Consider the following 17,665-nt stretch of genomic DNA (forward strand, 5'->3'; position numbering starts at 1 on the left):
CATCTGTGGGCTCCACTTCTGCTCGCCCCGTAACACTGAGAGCTAGCTAGAGACTAGACCACAGAGGGGCACGCACGCACACACTCCAATGCTGGGAGAGTGACCACAATTGCAAAGCCCGAGGCAGAAGAGTGTTACACTCAGCCACAGTATTTCCGGTGTCTGCTTGATGCATGTGAAGTCACAGCTTACGCGACTAACCAGAGACATATAGGACTGACACAGTCGCATAGAAAAGATCCCCATAACTGAATGATCAGGCTTGCTAATCTATATGTTGCTCATTAAAAATCACTACCCCAAAGAAATTCTGTTATTAGCACTTGTGTACTCGTCATCTGTATTAGGGTAGCGCCCAGAGCCCCCTCGTGGAACATGGCCCCGGTGTGCCGGGTGCTGTACAAAGAGAGAGCGCTTGGAGCCCCTAGCCAAGGTTGCAGTGCTGCCAATGCTCAAGCCAGGCTTGTGATTTTCAGGGTGTCTCTAGAGCCGGGGGGCGGGGGGAATGGTTTTTCCAGTCCCATGAAAAATGTCCAGATTGCATATATTTCTCCCGTTCTGGATGAACATGAGACCTTTCCCAGAAAACTAGCATGGTTAGGGGGCCCTCCCCTGCGGGGTGGGAAAGCTGGGTTCAAACCCCTGCTCACGGGGAACGGACAGCTGAACCCGCATCTCCCACCTGAGCATCCTAAGCACCAGGCTACAGAATCTGTCCATCACTGCGGTGCCATAACAAATATTCACCAAAGAGAGAGATTCTACAGCCCCGGGCTTAAGGCACTCACCCTGTGTCTCTGACCTGCCTGGTGAGTGCCACGAGCACTGGGTTACTGGCTCTTCTGGGGCTCGCTCACTGCTGTGACCTGACCAGAAATTCCATCCTGGGTCTGAGAAGCGGCACGACCAAAGTTTAATCAAACCTGATACATTCCTGCAAAAAGGCTGGGTGCTGGCAAAGAGCCCGTTCTCCTGCAGGCTCCCTGCCCCATAAAGCCCCAGCTCCTGGAGTCACGGGAGCACATCAGAATCGCAGCATTTGTGAAACTAGCGTGGGTTGGGCAGGCCTAGCTGCACAGCTAATGAGACAGAGCAGCACAGGGAGAGAGTCACCTCTGGATGCTGGCACCTCACTTGGGGCCACTGCCCCCCACCCCGGCTCTGGAAGGGGAACGTCATGGATTCGGCAAGGCTGAGGGTGTATGGGGATAGATAGAGGGGGTGGATGGGGATGGATAGATAGATAGGTAAACCGATCTCCCAGAAGTGGTCAGTATGGGCTCGATGGTTTGATAAGAGGCAGCGTGGTCCAATAACTAGAGCACTGATTGGGGAGTCAGGATTCCTGGGTTACTTTCCTGGCTCTATCACTGACTCCCTTTGTCACCTCAGTGCAGTCCTTGTCACTCTCTGTGCCTCAGGTTCCCCATCAGCACAATGCGGGCATTGAGTGTGAAGGGGTGAGGCTGGGTGGAAAGCCACAGTTCACTGTCACTGGAGGGAGCGAACCAACCCCCCCCCCCCCCCCCGAGCAGCCAGACCAAAAATGTCTGGCTTCCCCTCTCTGTATCTGTCTGTCTGTCTGCTTCTGGGGACTGTCGTCCACGTGCCCCTGAGCCCGATTTCCAGGGCGCTGGCTCTTGCTAATGTCCATGGGTGTCATGAGTGCCCAGCCTTGCTGTGTGTGTCCATGTCTGTCTGCGGAGGTGTCCATGGGTGTCTGTGTGCGTCTGTCTGTCTGCAGAGGTGTCTGTCTCTGTCTGTCTGCAGAGGGCGGTGTCTGTGTGCGTGTGTGTCTGTCTGAGGAGGTGTCTGTGTGCATCTGTCTGTCTGTCTGCAGAGGTGCCTGTGTGTGTCTGTCTGTCTGTGGAGGGGAGTGTCTGTCTGTGTGTGTGTCTGTCTGAGGAAGGGGTGTGTGTGTAAGTGTCTTTGTGTCTGTCTGTGTGTCTGCCTGCAGAGGGGTCTGTGTGTCTGGATCTCGGTTTGCATGGCTGTGTCTGTGTGTCTGCACAGGCGTTGGGAGCAGCCCGGGGAAAGAGCCCCGCTCCAGCTCGGGCAGCATGGCCCTTGCGGCAGGGGTGATGGCAGGGGCTAGCCACCCGAGCACAGATCCAGGGGGGCAGGCGGGCTGGACCTCGAGTGGCTAACCCAAGCCACCCCCCGCTTTGTTAGCTGAGCTAGCATGCGGCTGGTTCCCCAGGCTGGGCAGCTCACTGCCAGCTGGACTGTGACAGCCCCAGCCAGCCGTGGGTCTGGGTACGTCGGGGGCTGGGCTGTCTGTCTGTCCATCTCTTTGCCCCTGTGTGAGTCTTGTCCAGCCCCACGCCCGGCCGGGCAGGGCCAGCGGAGAACAGACGCCCCATTCATAGACAGGGGCACGGCTCCGTCAGCCTCCTCCCGTCCGTCCTGAGTCGTGTCACAGCCCTAAGCTCCGGGGGGGGCAAGCAGCGCCGGGGTGTGTGTGCCGCCCTGGATCCCGCCCCCCCACCCCCTTCTGGGGTCCCCACAACTCGCTCCAAGCTCCCCCCACGCTCCTGCCAGGACTTTCCCCTCCAAGCGAAGCGGCCCGGCGCCTTCCCCAGCCCACTGCCCTGGCTCCCGGCCCAGCAGCCCCCGCCAGAGGCACCTACCAGGGGCTTCTCTCTGCGCCGGGGAGCGGGCCAGCCCCTGCCCGAGGGGGGGAGCCTGGGGACGCCCGGCCATCCTTGCTGGCCCGGGCGGCTGGGCCTCTCTCCTCCCGCCCCCCCGCATTCGCTCTGCTGCTGTCACTTGCCTGCACACTTCCTGCCCACGGGGTTTAGAAACGGGGGGAGCGCCCCCCCCGCAGCCTGGCCCAGGCCCTCCTGGCCTCCCACTGCTGGCTAAGCTAAGGGCATGCAAACAGCTGCACAGATGGGGGGGCACGACCCCCCCTTCCCCCACAGCCCTGGGGCAGGGCCGGGGGGGCACGGGGCTGGGGAGTTCTGCTCCACCTCCCTCCCCCACTCGCTGACACACTGCTCTCGGCAGCTTCCGGCGCGTTTGGTTGCAGCCCCGCAGCAGCGGGGCGCTGAGAGGTGCCGATGCGGGGGGGCCCCTCTCCCAGCGCTGGCACTGGCCCCCGCCCCAGGGGCGTGTCCCAGGGTGGGAGCGGGGCCTGCTGTTTGGCCAAGCCTCATGGCTCAGACCCCCCCCAGCGCTCAGAAGATTCCCCCCCCCCTCCAAAAAATTGCACCATGAAAAAGAAATCCAGGCACGGTTTGCGGCGGGGCTAATTCCTCCCGCCCCCGCCCCGCGCGCTGGCGTCACTGCTCCCAAGCACCGGGCAGGCGAGCGGATTTCGGGCTCCGCCGCGGCAGAATGGGGCGGGGCGGAGCGGGGCGCCCGCCGCGGCCAGGCGCTGTGCGGACACCGGGCGCGGGTCCCTGCCCAGCTGAGCGCCACGCGCCGGGCGTTCGGCACCTGGGCCGCTCACAGAGCGCCCCGGGGAGGGGGGCCACTGGCCACGCTAAGCCCGGCTGCATTCAGCCCGGGGCCTGCGGGAAAACGGCTCCAGCCCCCGGAACCGCCAGTGCACCGCGGCTGCTCCCTGCGGCGAGCTGGTTACGGTCTCTCCGGGCGCCCCCAGGCAGGGTCTCCCCTGCAATCCCGCGCCCCACCTGGCTCGGAGGGGGACACCTCCTGGTAATGAAAGAGCAGCAGCAAAGCCCGCCCCGCGCCGGGCCCGAAGTCCGCCCAGGCCGCCGCCGGGCCTTGCGAGGGCGCTATTTTTACCGCGAGATCGGCTCCCAGGAGGGGGAAGCCGGCCGGTCCCCTGCACGCCCGGGATGGGATGGACACGTGCGCCTGGCTGGGCTCCCCAAGCGTGGCCCGTGGTGCCACCCCGGGTGGGGACCGATCGCGGGACTCAGCCGCTCGCTCACGAGCTGCCCTGGCACCGAGCAGCAGCCGAGTCCTAGGCAATGCCGCTCCCTGTCCGTGCCCGGGTCACCTGGGGAAGGTGCCCGCTGACAGCCCTGCCCCCCAGGCCTCAAACCTCGATTGCTGGTGATGCGTGAAGCCCAGAGCCGTACCAGCTGCCAGCATCAATTCTCAGGGCCGAATCTAGCCTGAGCCCCTCACACCACCCCTCCCACGGCCTGGACTTCATCCCTGTTTGAGCTCGAGCAGATCCGCAAGAAAACATCCCAGCCTGGTTTGAAATGGTCAGTGACGGAGACTCTGCTCTGACCCTTGGGAAATTGCTCCCATGGTAATTCCCCTCCCTGTTAAACATTTACGCCTGGTTCCCAGTCGGAATTTGTCTAGCTTTGACTTCCAGCCTTTGGATGGTGGCCTGCTAGACTGAACAGCCCTTTATTAGACAGTACCCGGTGGAGTAACCGAGAACACCAACCAGGGAAATAACCCACTTCCTTCCCTGATGAAGGGAGGGACGCACCCCACCCATGTACTTATTCTCTACACTGGTACTGACTTGGACTCTTAATACATTCCATGGGTGGCGTACCGAGCCCATTTATCCACTGATGCTTTAAAAACTCCAACACCTCAATTTGGATCTGTGCTGGTTATGTGATATGTATGTACCTCGTGAACCTTGCAACCGATATTTGCAATTCCCCGTAACCCAAGCCCGACACCAGATGTACAGTACCTTTCCTCTTAACTTGTGTAAATTTGATTTTAAACAACAACTTTCTGTTCCCCACCTGTAGATACTGCTTCTCCATCTCTGTGCTAGGCTAAAGAGATTGAGCTCTTCGGGTCTGCCTACACAGCACCTAGACACCCATGGCTGGCTTGTACCAGCCGGCTCAGGCTCATGGGGCTCGGGCTGTGGGTCTGGTTCATTGCTGTGTAGACATCCAGGCTCTAGGACCTGCAAGATGGGAGGGTCCCAGAGCTTGGGCACAAGCCCGACCCCGAAGTGTACACAGCGATGAAACAGCCCCGTGAGCCCGAGTCTGCTGGTTTCCCTTTGCTGTGCAGACTGGCCCTCAGAGCCTATCACTACAAGGCAGATTTTCCAACCTTTTCATCCTTCCCATGGCTCTTCTCTGACCCCTCCCAGGCACCAGGACTGCAGCCGTGCCAAATCCAGAGGGCAAATCACCTCTCTGCTCCTACTCGAGATGCCCCTTTATACCCCCCATCAGCCCTTTGGCCACAGCATCGCACTGGGATCCCATGACACATTTGTGACCGATGCCAACCCGCGGTCTGTCGGTGTCCATCCACAAGGGTGTTGCCCAGCCACCCGCCACCTGGGCTCAAACCCCAAACCCTCCCATGGGGGGGGGGCAGCATGGGCAGCCCCCACCTGCCCCCGCAGGAAGGAGAGGAGCAGCGGCACTGTGCCACCCTCCTGAGCACCCAGGGGCACCCCCAGCCCTAGTGCTTCGGAGGGATGAGTGTGGGGGTGAGGGTCTCCACTGTGGACGTGCTGATTTCCAGGCTTAAATCTCCTGGGGGACTGATCCCTGGCAGAGCTGACAGCTCCTGTGGGCAGAGGCCCCCCACGGGAAGGGTGAGGGCACAGTGTCTCCCGACAGAGGGACTGATGACAGTTCCCTGCCGCTGTGCTGTGCCCTGGGGATGCAGCCAGGTCTCACCACACAAGCACTTGTGCTTTGCCCCTATCCCTCCTGCTTCGCTTCTTTGCCCCCCCTCCAGCGTGCTGTAACACACTCTCATTGGGGTACAGGCCTGCACCCAGCGGGGTTCCTGGCACTGCCCTGCCCGACGCAGTCACAAGCAGCGCTCAAACTGCTCCCACTCACAGGCCTCCCCAGGGATGGCGATGGAGACGCCGCTGGGTCCAGGGAGAGAAACTCAGAGGGAAGCCAGAGGAAGCCTCGGGACCAGCCTCGGGGGCAGCCTGGCCCACACTAGCCCCCAACATTTTCCCTCCAGGCCCAGCCGCTTGGTCGTGTGTCCACAACTTCCCTCCCCTCGGTGCTAAAACAGACAGGCTGCCCTGCCCGGGGCGTCCACTCCCATCCCTGGCACCGTTCAATGATGTTGGGGGAGTGGGGTGGCTGTGATCCCCTGGCCTGTGGCCATGACCCCACTTGGGGTCACCAGCCCAAGCCTGAGAGGCCAGATTCTAGGCCATAGCCCGCCTGGGATGCTTTACAGAGCAAGCGCCATTCCCACCCCCACAGGGCTTTTTCAGCCCACCCAGCTCGCTTCCCTCCATCGGTACCAGGCTGTCACCACCTCTCCCTGCCATGGAGCAGGCCAGGCCGCCCCACTTGCACTTCCATGGCCAGCCAGCCTGGGCCACCAGCCCACTGACAGCACACAGCGCTGGGCCCCTGGAGGCTGCGTGACCAACCCCACCTGGGCCAGCAGCGGGAGAACGAACCTGGGACCACCTTCACTAAAAGCCTGAGTCTCTCCCACTGGAGCCAAAGGACTGGCTCCACTAGCTAGCGCTTATAGTAGATCCTTATCCTTTTGCCAGCCACTGGAAGGAGACAAAGAGCCCCTGCCGCCGGGCATGGGAGCAGTACAAAGAGCTGAATGGGGAGAAGACACAGAACAACACACACACCTTAGGGGGCTGGGATTAGAACCCCAGCCCAAGAGCGCTACAGAGAGGGGCTCCCCTGCCTGTGGCTAGCAGCAGGCCAGGCCATGAGCAGGCACCACCCTGCCTGGCTCACACCTGCTGAGCCAGCCCTGGCCCGTGGCTGGGGTGGAGAGATTCTCTTGGCTGGGCCGCTCGCACTAGCCCTCCCAAGGCCACAGCACGCAGGGCGTGCAGACGGGGCCTACCCCCCGAAGGCCTCCGCGCCAGAGCTCGGCCATGGGTCCCGCCAACCCCAGCCCTAGGCCGCTGCCAGCGGCAGGCATGGGGGAGGGGAAGCGAACGTGCTGGTTCAATCCCACCCGGGCCCCCGAGAGAACAGCTTGGGAAGTGTCACAACAACTCACCCAGCACAGCCCTGCAGCCGCCCGGCCTTCACCTGCTTCCGGTGCCATGGGGCAGCCAGCGGCTTCCTGTTTGCTGCACAGCGCGAGCCGGCTCCTCCTGCAGGGGCAGGAAACGCGCAGGCAGGTGCAGCGTTCCCCAGGGGCTGCAATCTCTGGGCACACAGCAAGGCCCTGGGGAACAGCCCTGCCTGCTCCCAACACTGCCACGATGCCACGGCTACCGCCACGCGCCAGCAGGGACAGGAGGCTGGCTGAGCTGCTGGTAGCACGGCTGCAGAGTGGAGAAGAGGGGAAATTGCCTAAGGAGGCAGGTCTCTGATTTGCTGCCCCCTGAACACGCACAGACATGGACACGCACACGCTGACCTGGGCACACACGGACACACACGCACAGACATGGACACGCACACGCTGAGCCAGGCACACACGGACACACACGCACAGACATGGACACGCACACGCTGAGCCAGGCACACACGGACACACACGTACAGACATGGACACACACACGCTGAGCCGGGCACTCACGGACACACACGCACAGACATGGACACGCACACTCTGACCCGGGCACACACAGACACACATGTACAGACATGGACACACACGCTGAGCCGGGCACACACGGACACACACGCACAGACATGGACACACACGCTGAGCTGTGCCTGGATCCCACCCACCTGCGCTATTCCCCTATTCCGACACATCTGTGCCATCATCCTGACACAGACGGGAACCGCCCTGACTGCTCTTCTCTGGCCCCAGAGCAGCTCGCCTGGGTCCCCACCAGCCGCGCACCCATCTCTCCGCCCTGCGAAAGCCGGCTAGCTGTCCTGTGGCAGAAGGCTGGTCCTGGACTAGGCATTCAGTTCCTGGGTCTGCCACTGAGCTTCTGCATGACCTTGGGCAACTCCTTTGGTTGCTACTCCATGGGGCTGGGTGGGGGGAGGGGAGAGCTGTCTTCATGGGTTGTGGGGCTGAGAGAAGGAGTAATCCTGGGGAGGCAGGGGAAGCTCACAGAAACATGCTCCCGCAGATGATGCCCCTTGGTCACAGCCATCCCAATTTTCCCTCCAGCCCCGCCCCCGCTTCCGAGTTCCAGCTACGGCAGAGCCCAGCCAACCCTTTCCCTCCACTCCAAGTAGGGCAAGCACCCGCCCCACCAGCCTCCCAGTGTGAGTGCTAACCACTGGGCCACACAGCCTGGCTCCTGAGGGCGGCCTGTGCCCAAGGGCTGCAGGCCCTGCTAACATGCTCTCTCTGCACTGGTTTATTCTGGTGCCATTTGGGGTTTGACGGGTTCAGGTTCGGGGATCTCTCCCTGCCTGGATCCCCTCCCGCCACCCAGCATGCCTGGTTCCTCGGCGTCTCTGGCTGCAGCCCCCTGCAGACGGCACCAAGGAGCTATGGACCCCCAGTGACGCCAAGGCTGCGTGCAGGGAGAGGCCTCGGGACCGATCCCCTGCCACGCAGCTGCCACCGAGGAAACCCCACATGCCACATCACCGACTCCTAGAGACAGACTCTGCTGGCTACTCTGGCCCTGCACTGGCATGAGGCTACTTGGGGGGGGAGGGATAGCTCAGTGGTTTGAGCATTGGCCTGCTAAACCCAGGGTTGTGAGTTCAATCCTTGAAGGGGCCTAGGGACTCTGGGGCAAAAATTGGGGATTGGTCCTGCTTTGAGCAGGGGGTTGGACTAGATGGCCTCCTGAGGTCCCTTCCAACCCTGATATTCTATGATTCTATGATACTGCTGGTGCCCCAGAGGGGGTGAGATTCCCCCCAAGCCCCCACACACACATGTGCCTAGATCCTGACTGTGAGCAGGGCCAGGGGGCACCTGGCTGGATGAAGCCAGCCGGCCTTTGCCTCCCCAGCCAGCTACTAGGCTGGTGTGGGTGGCAGCGAGGATCCATGCCAACACTAACACACCCAGGGACGCTGTGTGGCCAGGCTCGGCGGCTGCAGACCCAGACAGGCCAGGCATTAGCAAGTCCCAGCACAAATAAAGAGACCCACAGAACCACCCTCACCCAGCCCTCTGTGCCACAAGACAGCTGCGTGCCCGGCCTGCCGTGCCAGCACCGTGGGCAGGGACCAGGGCTCCAGGCCAGGTCCCCCAGCCCCTCACTCTGCCATGACCCTAACTGGCATCCGTGGGAGTTTTGCATTGGTCCAGGCTCCGACCCATGGATGGTGAACGCCCCAGCTGGGGCTGCAGCTGCCTCGGCCAGTCTAATGCCAGGCACGGTGCCAGCACTCAACACGGGCACTTGTCCCTAGCTCACCCCAGCCCCTCCTGAGACAGGCTCCGTGTGTCTCCAGCCCAGACTTTCACTCCCTACTCTGAGGCAGGGCTGGATCTTGCAACACCAGACCAACAGGGCCCCACGCTGCCACAGGAAGGGAGCATGGCCTAATGACTGGCGCCAGCTTAGTGCTTGGGACATCAGGGTTCCTGGCTCTGCTACCGACCCCATGTGAGCACAGGCCGGTCCCATCCCCTCTCTGTGCCTGTTTGTAACAATGCTTGGTCTGTATAGACTGGGAGATCCTTGGGCAGGAGCTGTCACATGGTATGTCTGGGCAGTGCCCGGCACGACACGGCTCTGAACTCGGGCGGAGTCTGGACAGTGCCTGGCACGACCGGGCCCTGATCTCGGGCAGGGGCTGGGCAGCGCCCGGCACGACGGGGCCCTGATCTCGGGCGGGGTCTGGGCAGCGCCCGGCACGACCGGGCCCTGATCTCGACCGGGGGCTGGGCAGCGCCCGGCACAACGGGGCCCTGATCTCGGGCGGGGGCTGGGCAGCGCCCGGCACGACCGGGCCCTGATCTCGGGCGGGGTCTGGGCAGCGCCCGGCACGACCGGGCCCTGATCTCGGGCGGGGGCTGGGCAGCGCCTGGCAGGACAAAGCTTGACTTTGGTGGGGGCTTCCCCAAGCCTACCACCAAGAGCAGGTTCCCTGTGGCGCCTGTGAGCGTCCGGGCCCCTGTGGTCCATGCGCGGCCAAACGCAAGGGGAAGTGCTTCCTGGCCCTGCCAGCTCCTCCCAGCCTCCGTCAGGACCCCCCTCCAGGTGTGGGCGGCGCGTCTCAGCCCCGGGGCCAGCGGGCGGAGGTGTCACCCTGTTGTTCTGATCACACTATTAACGCTCTTGCCCCATGGATGCCAGGGGCCTGGGCTGCAGTCGGAACAGGCTTGTCACAGCCTGGGCCAGGCTTGCCCCATGGACATGGGTCTGGCATGGGCATGACAGACCCTGGGCAGCCCCAACCACGCTCACCTAGAGACCCCGTCACACTGACCCGCGTGGGCAGGACATGCACCCCCACAGACGCATCCTGCACCCACCCAGCGCACAGCCCCATGCAGGTGGGGAGGGGGCAGGGATTTCATGCTCTATCTAGATTTAAATTCTCAGCGGTTGCCAGATACCCCGATGATGGGCGCTGGGCGAGCCCCTCACTCCCTCTAGCCTGTCCGCGACCCCGCCTGGGGGCCTCACGTGCCGGCCGGGCTCGAAAGAGAGGATGCACCAAATGGGTCTTTCCCAGCTCTGAGCCCCGGGGTCCGGGCCTTAGAGCAGAGTGGGGAGCCAACAAGGACCTCCCTCTCCAACCCCCCAACCACCCCCAGGACAGCTCCTCCCAGCACACAGGGGGCCCACCTGCATTCCCCCCCCACCCCGGCCATGTCAGGGCATGAGTGCTAGCAGGGCCTGGTGCTGTGGAAAGCCCCCTAAACCCTTCCTCCGAGGACCTAGGTGTTGGCGGAGGGTGGGGGGGCTAGACTGGAGTCAGGGACCTCAGCGCATGCTGGGAGGTTGTCCCACAATCCCTTTCACCCCTGCCAACCAGCCCGTCCCCTCCATGCTGCGGGCAAGGCAGCTCTCTCCTTACCCATCTCGTGGCAGGGCTCGGTGCAGGTGCTCAGGCCCGGGCCGCTTGGTTCTGCCTCCCCCGGCCCGGCAGGCTCATGGCTCCGTCTCCAAGGCCGGGGGCCTCAGGGCTGCTCTCCCCCAGGCCCAGGGTTGTGGGGCGCAGGTGTGTGGGGAGCGCGACGGGACCTGCCGCCGGCTCCAGAAACGCGGGCCGGCGGAGCGGAAGAGCCTGAGCCCGGCTCTGGGACGAGGAGGAGCCAGCACAGGGCTGCCGGACAGGTTTGACAGCAGCAAGCCCAGACAGCCGCTGCGGCTCGGTGCCCACTCTGGAGCCCCGGCCCCTGTGTGCAGAGTGACTGACCTTTGGCCCCCGGGGCCGGAGAGCTGCGCTCCAGCCTGGGGAGGAGCAGGGGCAGGAGGGGTGCTGGAGACTGGGAGATCCGCGTCCCAGCCCCAGACCCCTGCCCCTCCCCACAGCACAGGGGAAGGAGCTGCTGCGGCTGGCCCCCAACTTGGCTCTCCCTGACCCCCATGAACGGGGCTGGCGGCCCAGCTCAGCCAGAGGCTGTCAGGAGCTGAGCCGGGCTGGGGATGGGCGTGTCTAGGCCTGGGAATGCGCTGGGCCCGATCCTTCGGCTCTGTGGGCCCGATCCTCCTCTGCATGGCTCTGTGGGCCTGATCCTCCCTTGACCCAGCACCTTGGGCCCGATCCTCCCTGCCCTGGCTCGGTGGGCCCGATCCTCCCGGGGGGGGGGGTGGGATAGCTCAGTGGTTTGAGAATTGACCTGCTAAACCCAGGGTTGTGAGTTCAATCCTTGAGGGGGCCATTTAGGGATCTGGGGCAAAAATTGGGGGTTGGTCCTGCTTTGAGCAGGGGGTTGGACTAGATGACCTCCTGAGGTCCCTTCCAACCCTGATAGTCTATGATTCTATGACCCTGGCACTGTGGGCCTGATCCTCCCCTGCCTCAGCACCACAGGCCTGATCCTCCCCTGTCCTGGCTCCGTGGTCCCAATTCTCCTCGGCCCTGGCTTTCTGGTCCCAATCCTCCCCTGCCCTGGTTCTGTGGGCCTGATCCTCCCCTGCACCTGCACTGTGGGCCCGATCCTCCCCTGCCACTCCACTGAGGACCCTATTCTCCCAGCTCCCAGCGCCTGGTGTTGTCGCTGACACAGCTGCCCTGCCAGGGTTACATGCTGCCAGCCTAGAAGGGGCAGCTCCGTGCACCCACTTTGCCCTGGTGCAGGCACCAGCAGCAAGGTGCAGGGTGAGGGGCAGGCGGCCTGCCCCACCCTGCAGCCAGTGACACTGGTGTAAATCAGGAGTGAGGCCATCACCCTCCCAAGGCTCCGCTGGCGCCTGGGCCTGGCTCAGCAGGGCCTGTGCCTTGTTTTCGCCAGTTGGGACAGATGGAGGGCTGGTCTCCAGGCCTGACCCAGGAGAGCAGACGGGGCTGGGCTGCACATAGGTGACTCCCCAGCTGGTGCTGCCTTCCCCTGTCCTCAGCCAGGTCAGAGCACATGCGTGGAGCCATTGGGTCCAGAGCCTTAAAACTAGTTGGGTGCCCAACTCCCCTTAACCTCCATGTGCCCAGATACCTTTCACAAGATGGGCCTGGGCTGGCCAAGGCAGCAAGCCACACCTGGGCCAGCCCCATCTCTGCACCTGGCAGTACCGTCCTGCCGGGAACCCTGGCCGAGGCTCGGGGGCAGGGGCAGCTCCAGGGGCCCCGTGGCCAGGGAGCAGCGGTGAGGGGAGCCCCTGGACAGGACACATAAAAACACAGCCTGGTGGCCTTCTAGGGTGCCTCTGCCTGCTGCCTTGCCATCCCCGATTGGCTCTACCCGATCCCCCTGCCTCGTCCCATCCCCAATGGGTTCTACCTGATCCCTGCTGCCTCTTCCCATCCCCGACGGGCTCTACCCGATCCCCCTGCCTCTTCCCATCCCTGATTGGCTCTACCCGATCCCCCTGCCTTGTCCCATCCCCAATGGGTTCTACCTGATCCCCCTGCCTCGTCCCATCCCCAATGGGCTCTACCTGATCCCCCTGCCTCGTCCCATTCCCAGTGGGTTCTACCTGATCCCTGCTGCCTCTTCCCAACCCCGACAGGCTCTATCTGATCCCCCTGCCTCTTCCCATCCCCGACGGGCTCTACCCGATCCCCCTGCCTCTTCCCATCCCTGATTGGCTCTATCCGATCCCCTTGTTGCCTCTCTGGTCAGTGAAGCTATGGCCCTGAGGCTGGGCAATTCTCCTGCACTGCCGCACACATCCAGCCTCTCTCCTAGCTGCAGCTCCCTACAGGGGCCCCTGCCGCCCTGACTCTGTCCCCTTTGCTGTCCCCTGCTCAACCCCAGGATCGCATGTCCCCCCAGCAAGGCCGTGCTCTCATGCCTAGTGTGTGCAGAGCCCTCTGCTCCTTATTCACAGCCAGGGACAGGTCCCTGCGCTCCACTGGCCCCGGCTCCCATTGCAGACAGCAGCTGCATCAGCCTGGCCCCTGGCTCTGGCCCCTGCTGCCTGCAGTGACCTGGGGTCTCTAGGTCTGTGTTCGTCCTGTGGCTGTGGGGCCCCGTCTCCTGGGCAGGGCTGAGCCCCAGGAGCTGCAGTACCCAGGCCAGCGAAGAGCAACCCTCCAGGCTCTGCCCCCAAGCTCTGAGTCAGGACAGCTGCAGCCCTGGGGCCTGGGTGGCAGGGTGCTGTGCTGGGCACTGGCCTGTAGATGGCAGCACAAGTAAGCACCTGGCATGCTGGCAGGGGCATGGGGGCAGCAGGACAGAGGGATGTCAGCTGGACCAGCCATGGAATGGGGTGGGGGAGGGAGGCAGATGGATGGCAGGGGCACGCAGGGGTTTCAGCTGGTCCGGGCAGGGGGCACAGGGAGGCAGCTGGGCTGACTGGGGGTGGGGAGTCAGGGGGCAGCTGGATCAGCCAGAGGGAGTGCAGGGGGCATATGGTCTGGCCAGGTGGGTACGGGGGGCAGCTGGACTGGCAGGGGCGGTGCGGGGGGGCAGCCGGATCAGCTAGGGGGCAGCTGGGGGGGGGGGTGCAGGCGGCAGCTGGTCTGGCCAGGTGGGTATGGGGGGCAGGTGGACTGTCTGGGAGGGTGCAGGGGGGCAGCCGGATCAGCCAGGGGGAGCGCAGGGTCATCTGGGGGCACAGGGGGCATCTGGAGGCACAGGGGGAAGCTGGACTGGCAGGGGAGGTTGAGGTGGGGGCAGCCAGATCAGCTGTGGGGAGGCTGGGGGGGAGCACAGGGAGCAACTGGATGGGCAGGGGAGGTGGGGGGGGCAGCCGGATCAGCGGCAGATGGAGGGGCGCAGGGGGCAGCTGGACTGGCGGGGAGCTCAGAGGTGTCAGGCAAATACCTCCTAGCCTTTGCAGTGCCTGAAGCAGATCTCAGCACCCCCAGGTTTGCCCTGTCTGCCCTCTGCAGATGGAGACAGAGCCAGTGCATGGGGTTGCACCATCACACTGATTTGGCCCAGTCACCCCTCTGCATCCTCCCCAAGGGAGTTAGGCACCGAAACACCTCTTGGATCTGGTGCTCCATCCCCTGTACACCTGGGTGGTGGGGACGGTTGCTGGGCCTCCAGCTGGGGGGCCTCCTGCAGCTCTGGGCCCGGTTACCCCAGCTGAGGAGCTGGGAATGACCCAGAATCATTCACCACAGGAGAGATGCTAATAATAAGGGAAGCTGTCTTAGGTTGGGAGCCTAATTAGGCTCCAATTATGGTCTGGGTTTAAATAGCCAGCCCTGTCCCCAGCCCCCTTGCAGGCTCACAGTTAGGTCCCACATGAGCCTCACAATTTGCTTAGTGGATTCATTTTCATCCAGTGCCCAGATTCCAACACTCCGGGGGTGTGAACCCCAGAGTCCCTGCAGGCTTGCACCATGCCCACAGCTGGGCACCCCAGCCAGCCGGACCCCTGAAAGACCAGGTGTCTCACCCTCAGTGCTACAGGATAAAATTCCCTCCCGAGGGCCTGCCCAATGCCTGGGTACCCCGGACGCTCGCTTAAGGGTGGAGAGCATGGGCAGGGGAAGTGGTGTTAGAGGATGCTGGGGGGTTGGTAGTAGGCTCCTGTTCAGGTGCATGCGACCCAGGGGATGGTGCAGCAAGGGGGTGGGGAGCTGGGGGAGTGCCAGGGTTTGGGGGTGAAACAGGGAGTGGGGGTCCAGGCAGTGGAGAGCTCCCCCCAGGCTGACGCTGTGTGTTGGAGAGGCAGTTGGTGACCAGAGAACTCAGCACGGATCATAGAATGTATTGTTTCTTGACTTTAGCAAAGCTTTTGACATGGTCTCCCACAGTATTCTTGTCAGCAAGTTAAAGAAGTATGGGCTGGATGAATGGACTATAAGGTGGGTAGAAAGTTGGCTAGATTGTCGGGCTCAGCGGGTAGTGATCAATGGCTCCATGTCTAGTTGGCAACCGGTACCAAGTGGAGTGCCCCAGGGGTCGGTCCTGGGGCCGGTTTTGTTCAATATCTTCATAAATGATCTGGAGGATGGTGTGGATTGCACTCTCAGCAAATTTGCGGATGATACTAAACTGGGAGGAGTGGTAGATACGCTGGAGGGCAGGGATAGGATACAGAGGGCCCTAGACAAATTGGAGGATTGGGCCAAAAGAAACCTGATGAGGTTCAATAAGGATAAGTGCAGGGTCCTGCACTTAGGATGGAAGAACCCAATGCACAGCTACAGACTAGGGACCGAATGGCTCGGCAGCAGTTCTGCGGAAAGGGACCTAGGGGTTACAGTGGACGAGAAGCTGGATATGAGTCAGCAGTGTGCCCTTGTTGCCAAGAAGGCCAATGGCATTTTGGGATGTATAAGTAGGGGCATAGTGAGCAGATCGAGGGACGTGATCGTTCCCCTCTATTCGACATTGATGAGGCCTCATCTGAAGTACTGTGTCCAGTTTTGGGCCCCACACTACAAGAAGGATGTGGATAAATTGGAGAGAGTCCAGCGAAGGGCAACAAAAATGATTAGGGGTCTGGAACACATGACTTATGAGGAGAGGCTGAGGGAACTGGGATTGTTTAGTCTGCAGAAGAGAAGAATGAGGGGGGATTTGATAGCTGCTTTCAACTACCTGAGAGGTGGTTCCAGAGAGGATGGTTCTAGACTATTCTCAGTGGTAAAAGAGGACAGGACAAGGAGTAATGGTCTCAAGTTGCAGTGGGGGAGGTTTAGGTTGGATATTAGGAAAAACTTTTTCACTAGGAGGGTGGTGAAACACTGGAATGCGTTACCTAGGGAGGTGGTGGAATCTCCTTCCCTAGAAGTTTTTAAGGTCAGGCTTGACAAAGCCCTGGCTGGGATGATTTAATTGGGGATTGGTCCTGCTTTGAGCAGGGGGTTGGACTAGATGACCTCCTGAGGTCCCTTCCAACCCTGATATTCTATGATTCTAAGAGAGATGTGCATGATTTCTTGCCCTCCCCAGTTAGAAATGACATAAACTGGGTTTAATAATAAACAAAATACATTTATTAACTACAAAAGGTAGATTTTAAGTGGTTAAAGGGAGAGCAAACAGAACAAAGCAGATTACTAAAAAAATGAAACAAAACATGCAAACTGAGCTTGACACACTCAATAGGCAGGATACAAATTAGCAAATTCTCACCCTGAGTGATAAACAGGCTGGCAGAGTCTTAAGGCCCAAGCTGCCTTGGCTTTCCCAGGTTTTCATACACAGGCTAAAGATCTTAGTCTGGGACCAGCACTTCTCATAGTTCAGTCTTTGTTTCTCAGGTGTTTTCCAGTGTTTTGTTGTAGGGAGAGTGAGGCCACCTCATGTTGTCATTGTCCCTCTCTTATATCTTCCCCCCAACTTGCTGGAAAGCTTTTTTGCTCTGACCTGGGTCAAACAGTTCCCATTGTGCAGGGCTATCTCTGAGAGTTTTCTAGTGTTCGCTGTTCCTGAGGTAATCCTTATGCTTGTGTGCATTTCCTCAGTAAGCCATTAACATTGTTTGGCCTCTTCCAATGTAGCACATTTGAAATACAGAGACATGGTCAGATACAGAAACGATACATGCATACACATTGGATAATCACATTCAGTAAATCAGAACCTTTCCAATGATACCTCACAGAAGCCATCTTGCATAAAGTACATCTCAGTTCTGTCATATCCATCTCATAAACATATTGCCATAAAGAACGTGGAGTGTAACGTCACAACGCCAACTAAATCATCCCAGCCAGGGCTTTGTCAAGCCAGGCCTTAAACACCTCTAAGGAAGGAGATTCTACCACCTCCCTAGGTAACCCATTCCAGTGCTTCACCACCCTCCTAGCGAAACAGTGTTTCCTAATGTCCAGCCTAGACGGATCCCCCAGCGTAGCAGCGGCACAAGGGAGAGCTGAGCCCCGGGCTTTGGGAAGCAAAGCCGCTCACGGAGCACCAGAGCCAATGCCACAGCATCAGCTCCAGGGGCCTCCTGGCTGGGCATCTCCAGCCTTGGGCACAGGCCTGCCTTGTGCAGCTCCACCTTGGGCTGCGACCAGGGGGCCCTTTGCAGGATGGGGAGGAGCCTGCCCGACAGCTGTGATATAGCATTGTGTCACCACGGCACATGAGAGCACGAGCCATAGCCCAGGCGTTGTGCCAGGCGCGGTCCAAAGCAGAAGAGAGGGCTGGTCCTGCCCCACAGAGCTGCTAAGGTCACAGAAGAAGAGTGTCCCACAGATATCACAGGCTCGTGCACCCAGGGTAGGGAAGGAGCTTGCTGCCCTTGAGGGATCCCCTCCCTACAAATTGGTGCGAAGGTTGCCTGGAGACCCCCAGCTCTCTGCAGAGTGCCAAGGATGCCAAGCCCAGAGCCACAGGCAGGGCC

At 61.3% G+C, this 17,665-nt stretch overlaps 1 protein-coding gene across 4 annotated transcripts in view; it reads right to left on the reverse strand.

The window, feature by feature from the left end:
• The window catches only part of PSD4 (pleckstrin and Sec7 domain containing 4), a 37,192-nt gene extending 26,025 nt beyond the window's left edge, over nucleotides 1-11,167 (reverse strand). Inside the window, exons 1-2 of one of the 4 annotated variants that reach the window (XM_074940192.1) lie at nucleotides 10,827-11,167; nucleotides 6,922-7,192 (exon numbers count right to left, since the gene is read on the reverse strand). The gene's annotated coding sequence lies outside the window, so the exon portion shown is untranslated. Of the gene's footprint in view, nucleotides 1-2,630; nucleotides 2,778-4,015; nucleotides 4,083-6,921; nucleotides 7,193-10,826 lie in introns of those variants that run through there. The other 3 variants (XM_074940193.1, XM_074940195.1, XM_074940194.1) reach the window with 3 other exon arrangements.
• Nucleotides 11,168-17,665: the final 6,498 nt, after the last annotated feature.

Source organism: Natator depressus, chromosome 26, assembly GCF_965152275.1.
Source record: "Natator depressus isolate rNatDep1 chromosome 26, rNatDep2.hap1, whole genome shotgun sequence".
In the NCBI taxonomy this organism is placed as follows: Eukaryota; Metazoa; Chordata; order Testudines; family Cheloniidae; genus Natator; species Natator depressus.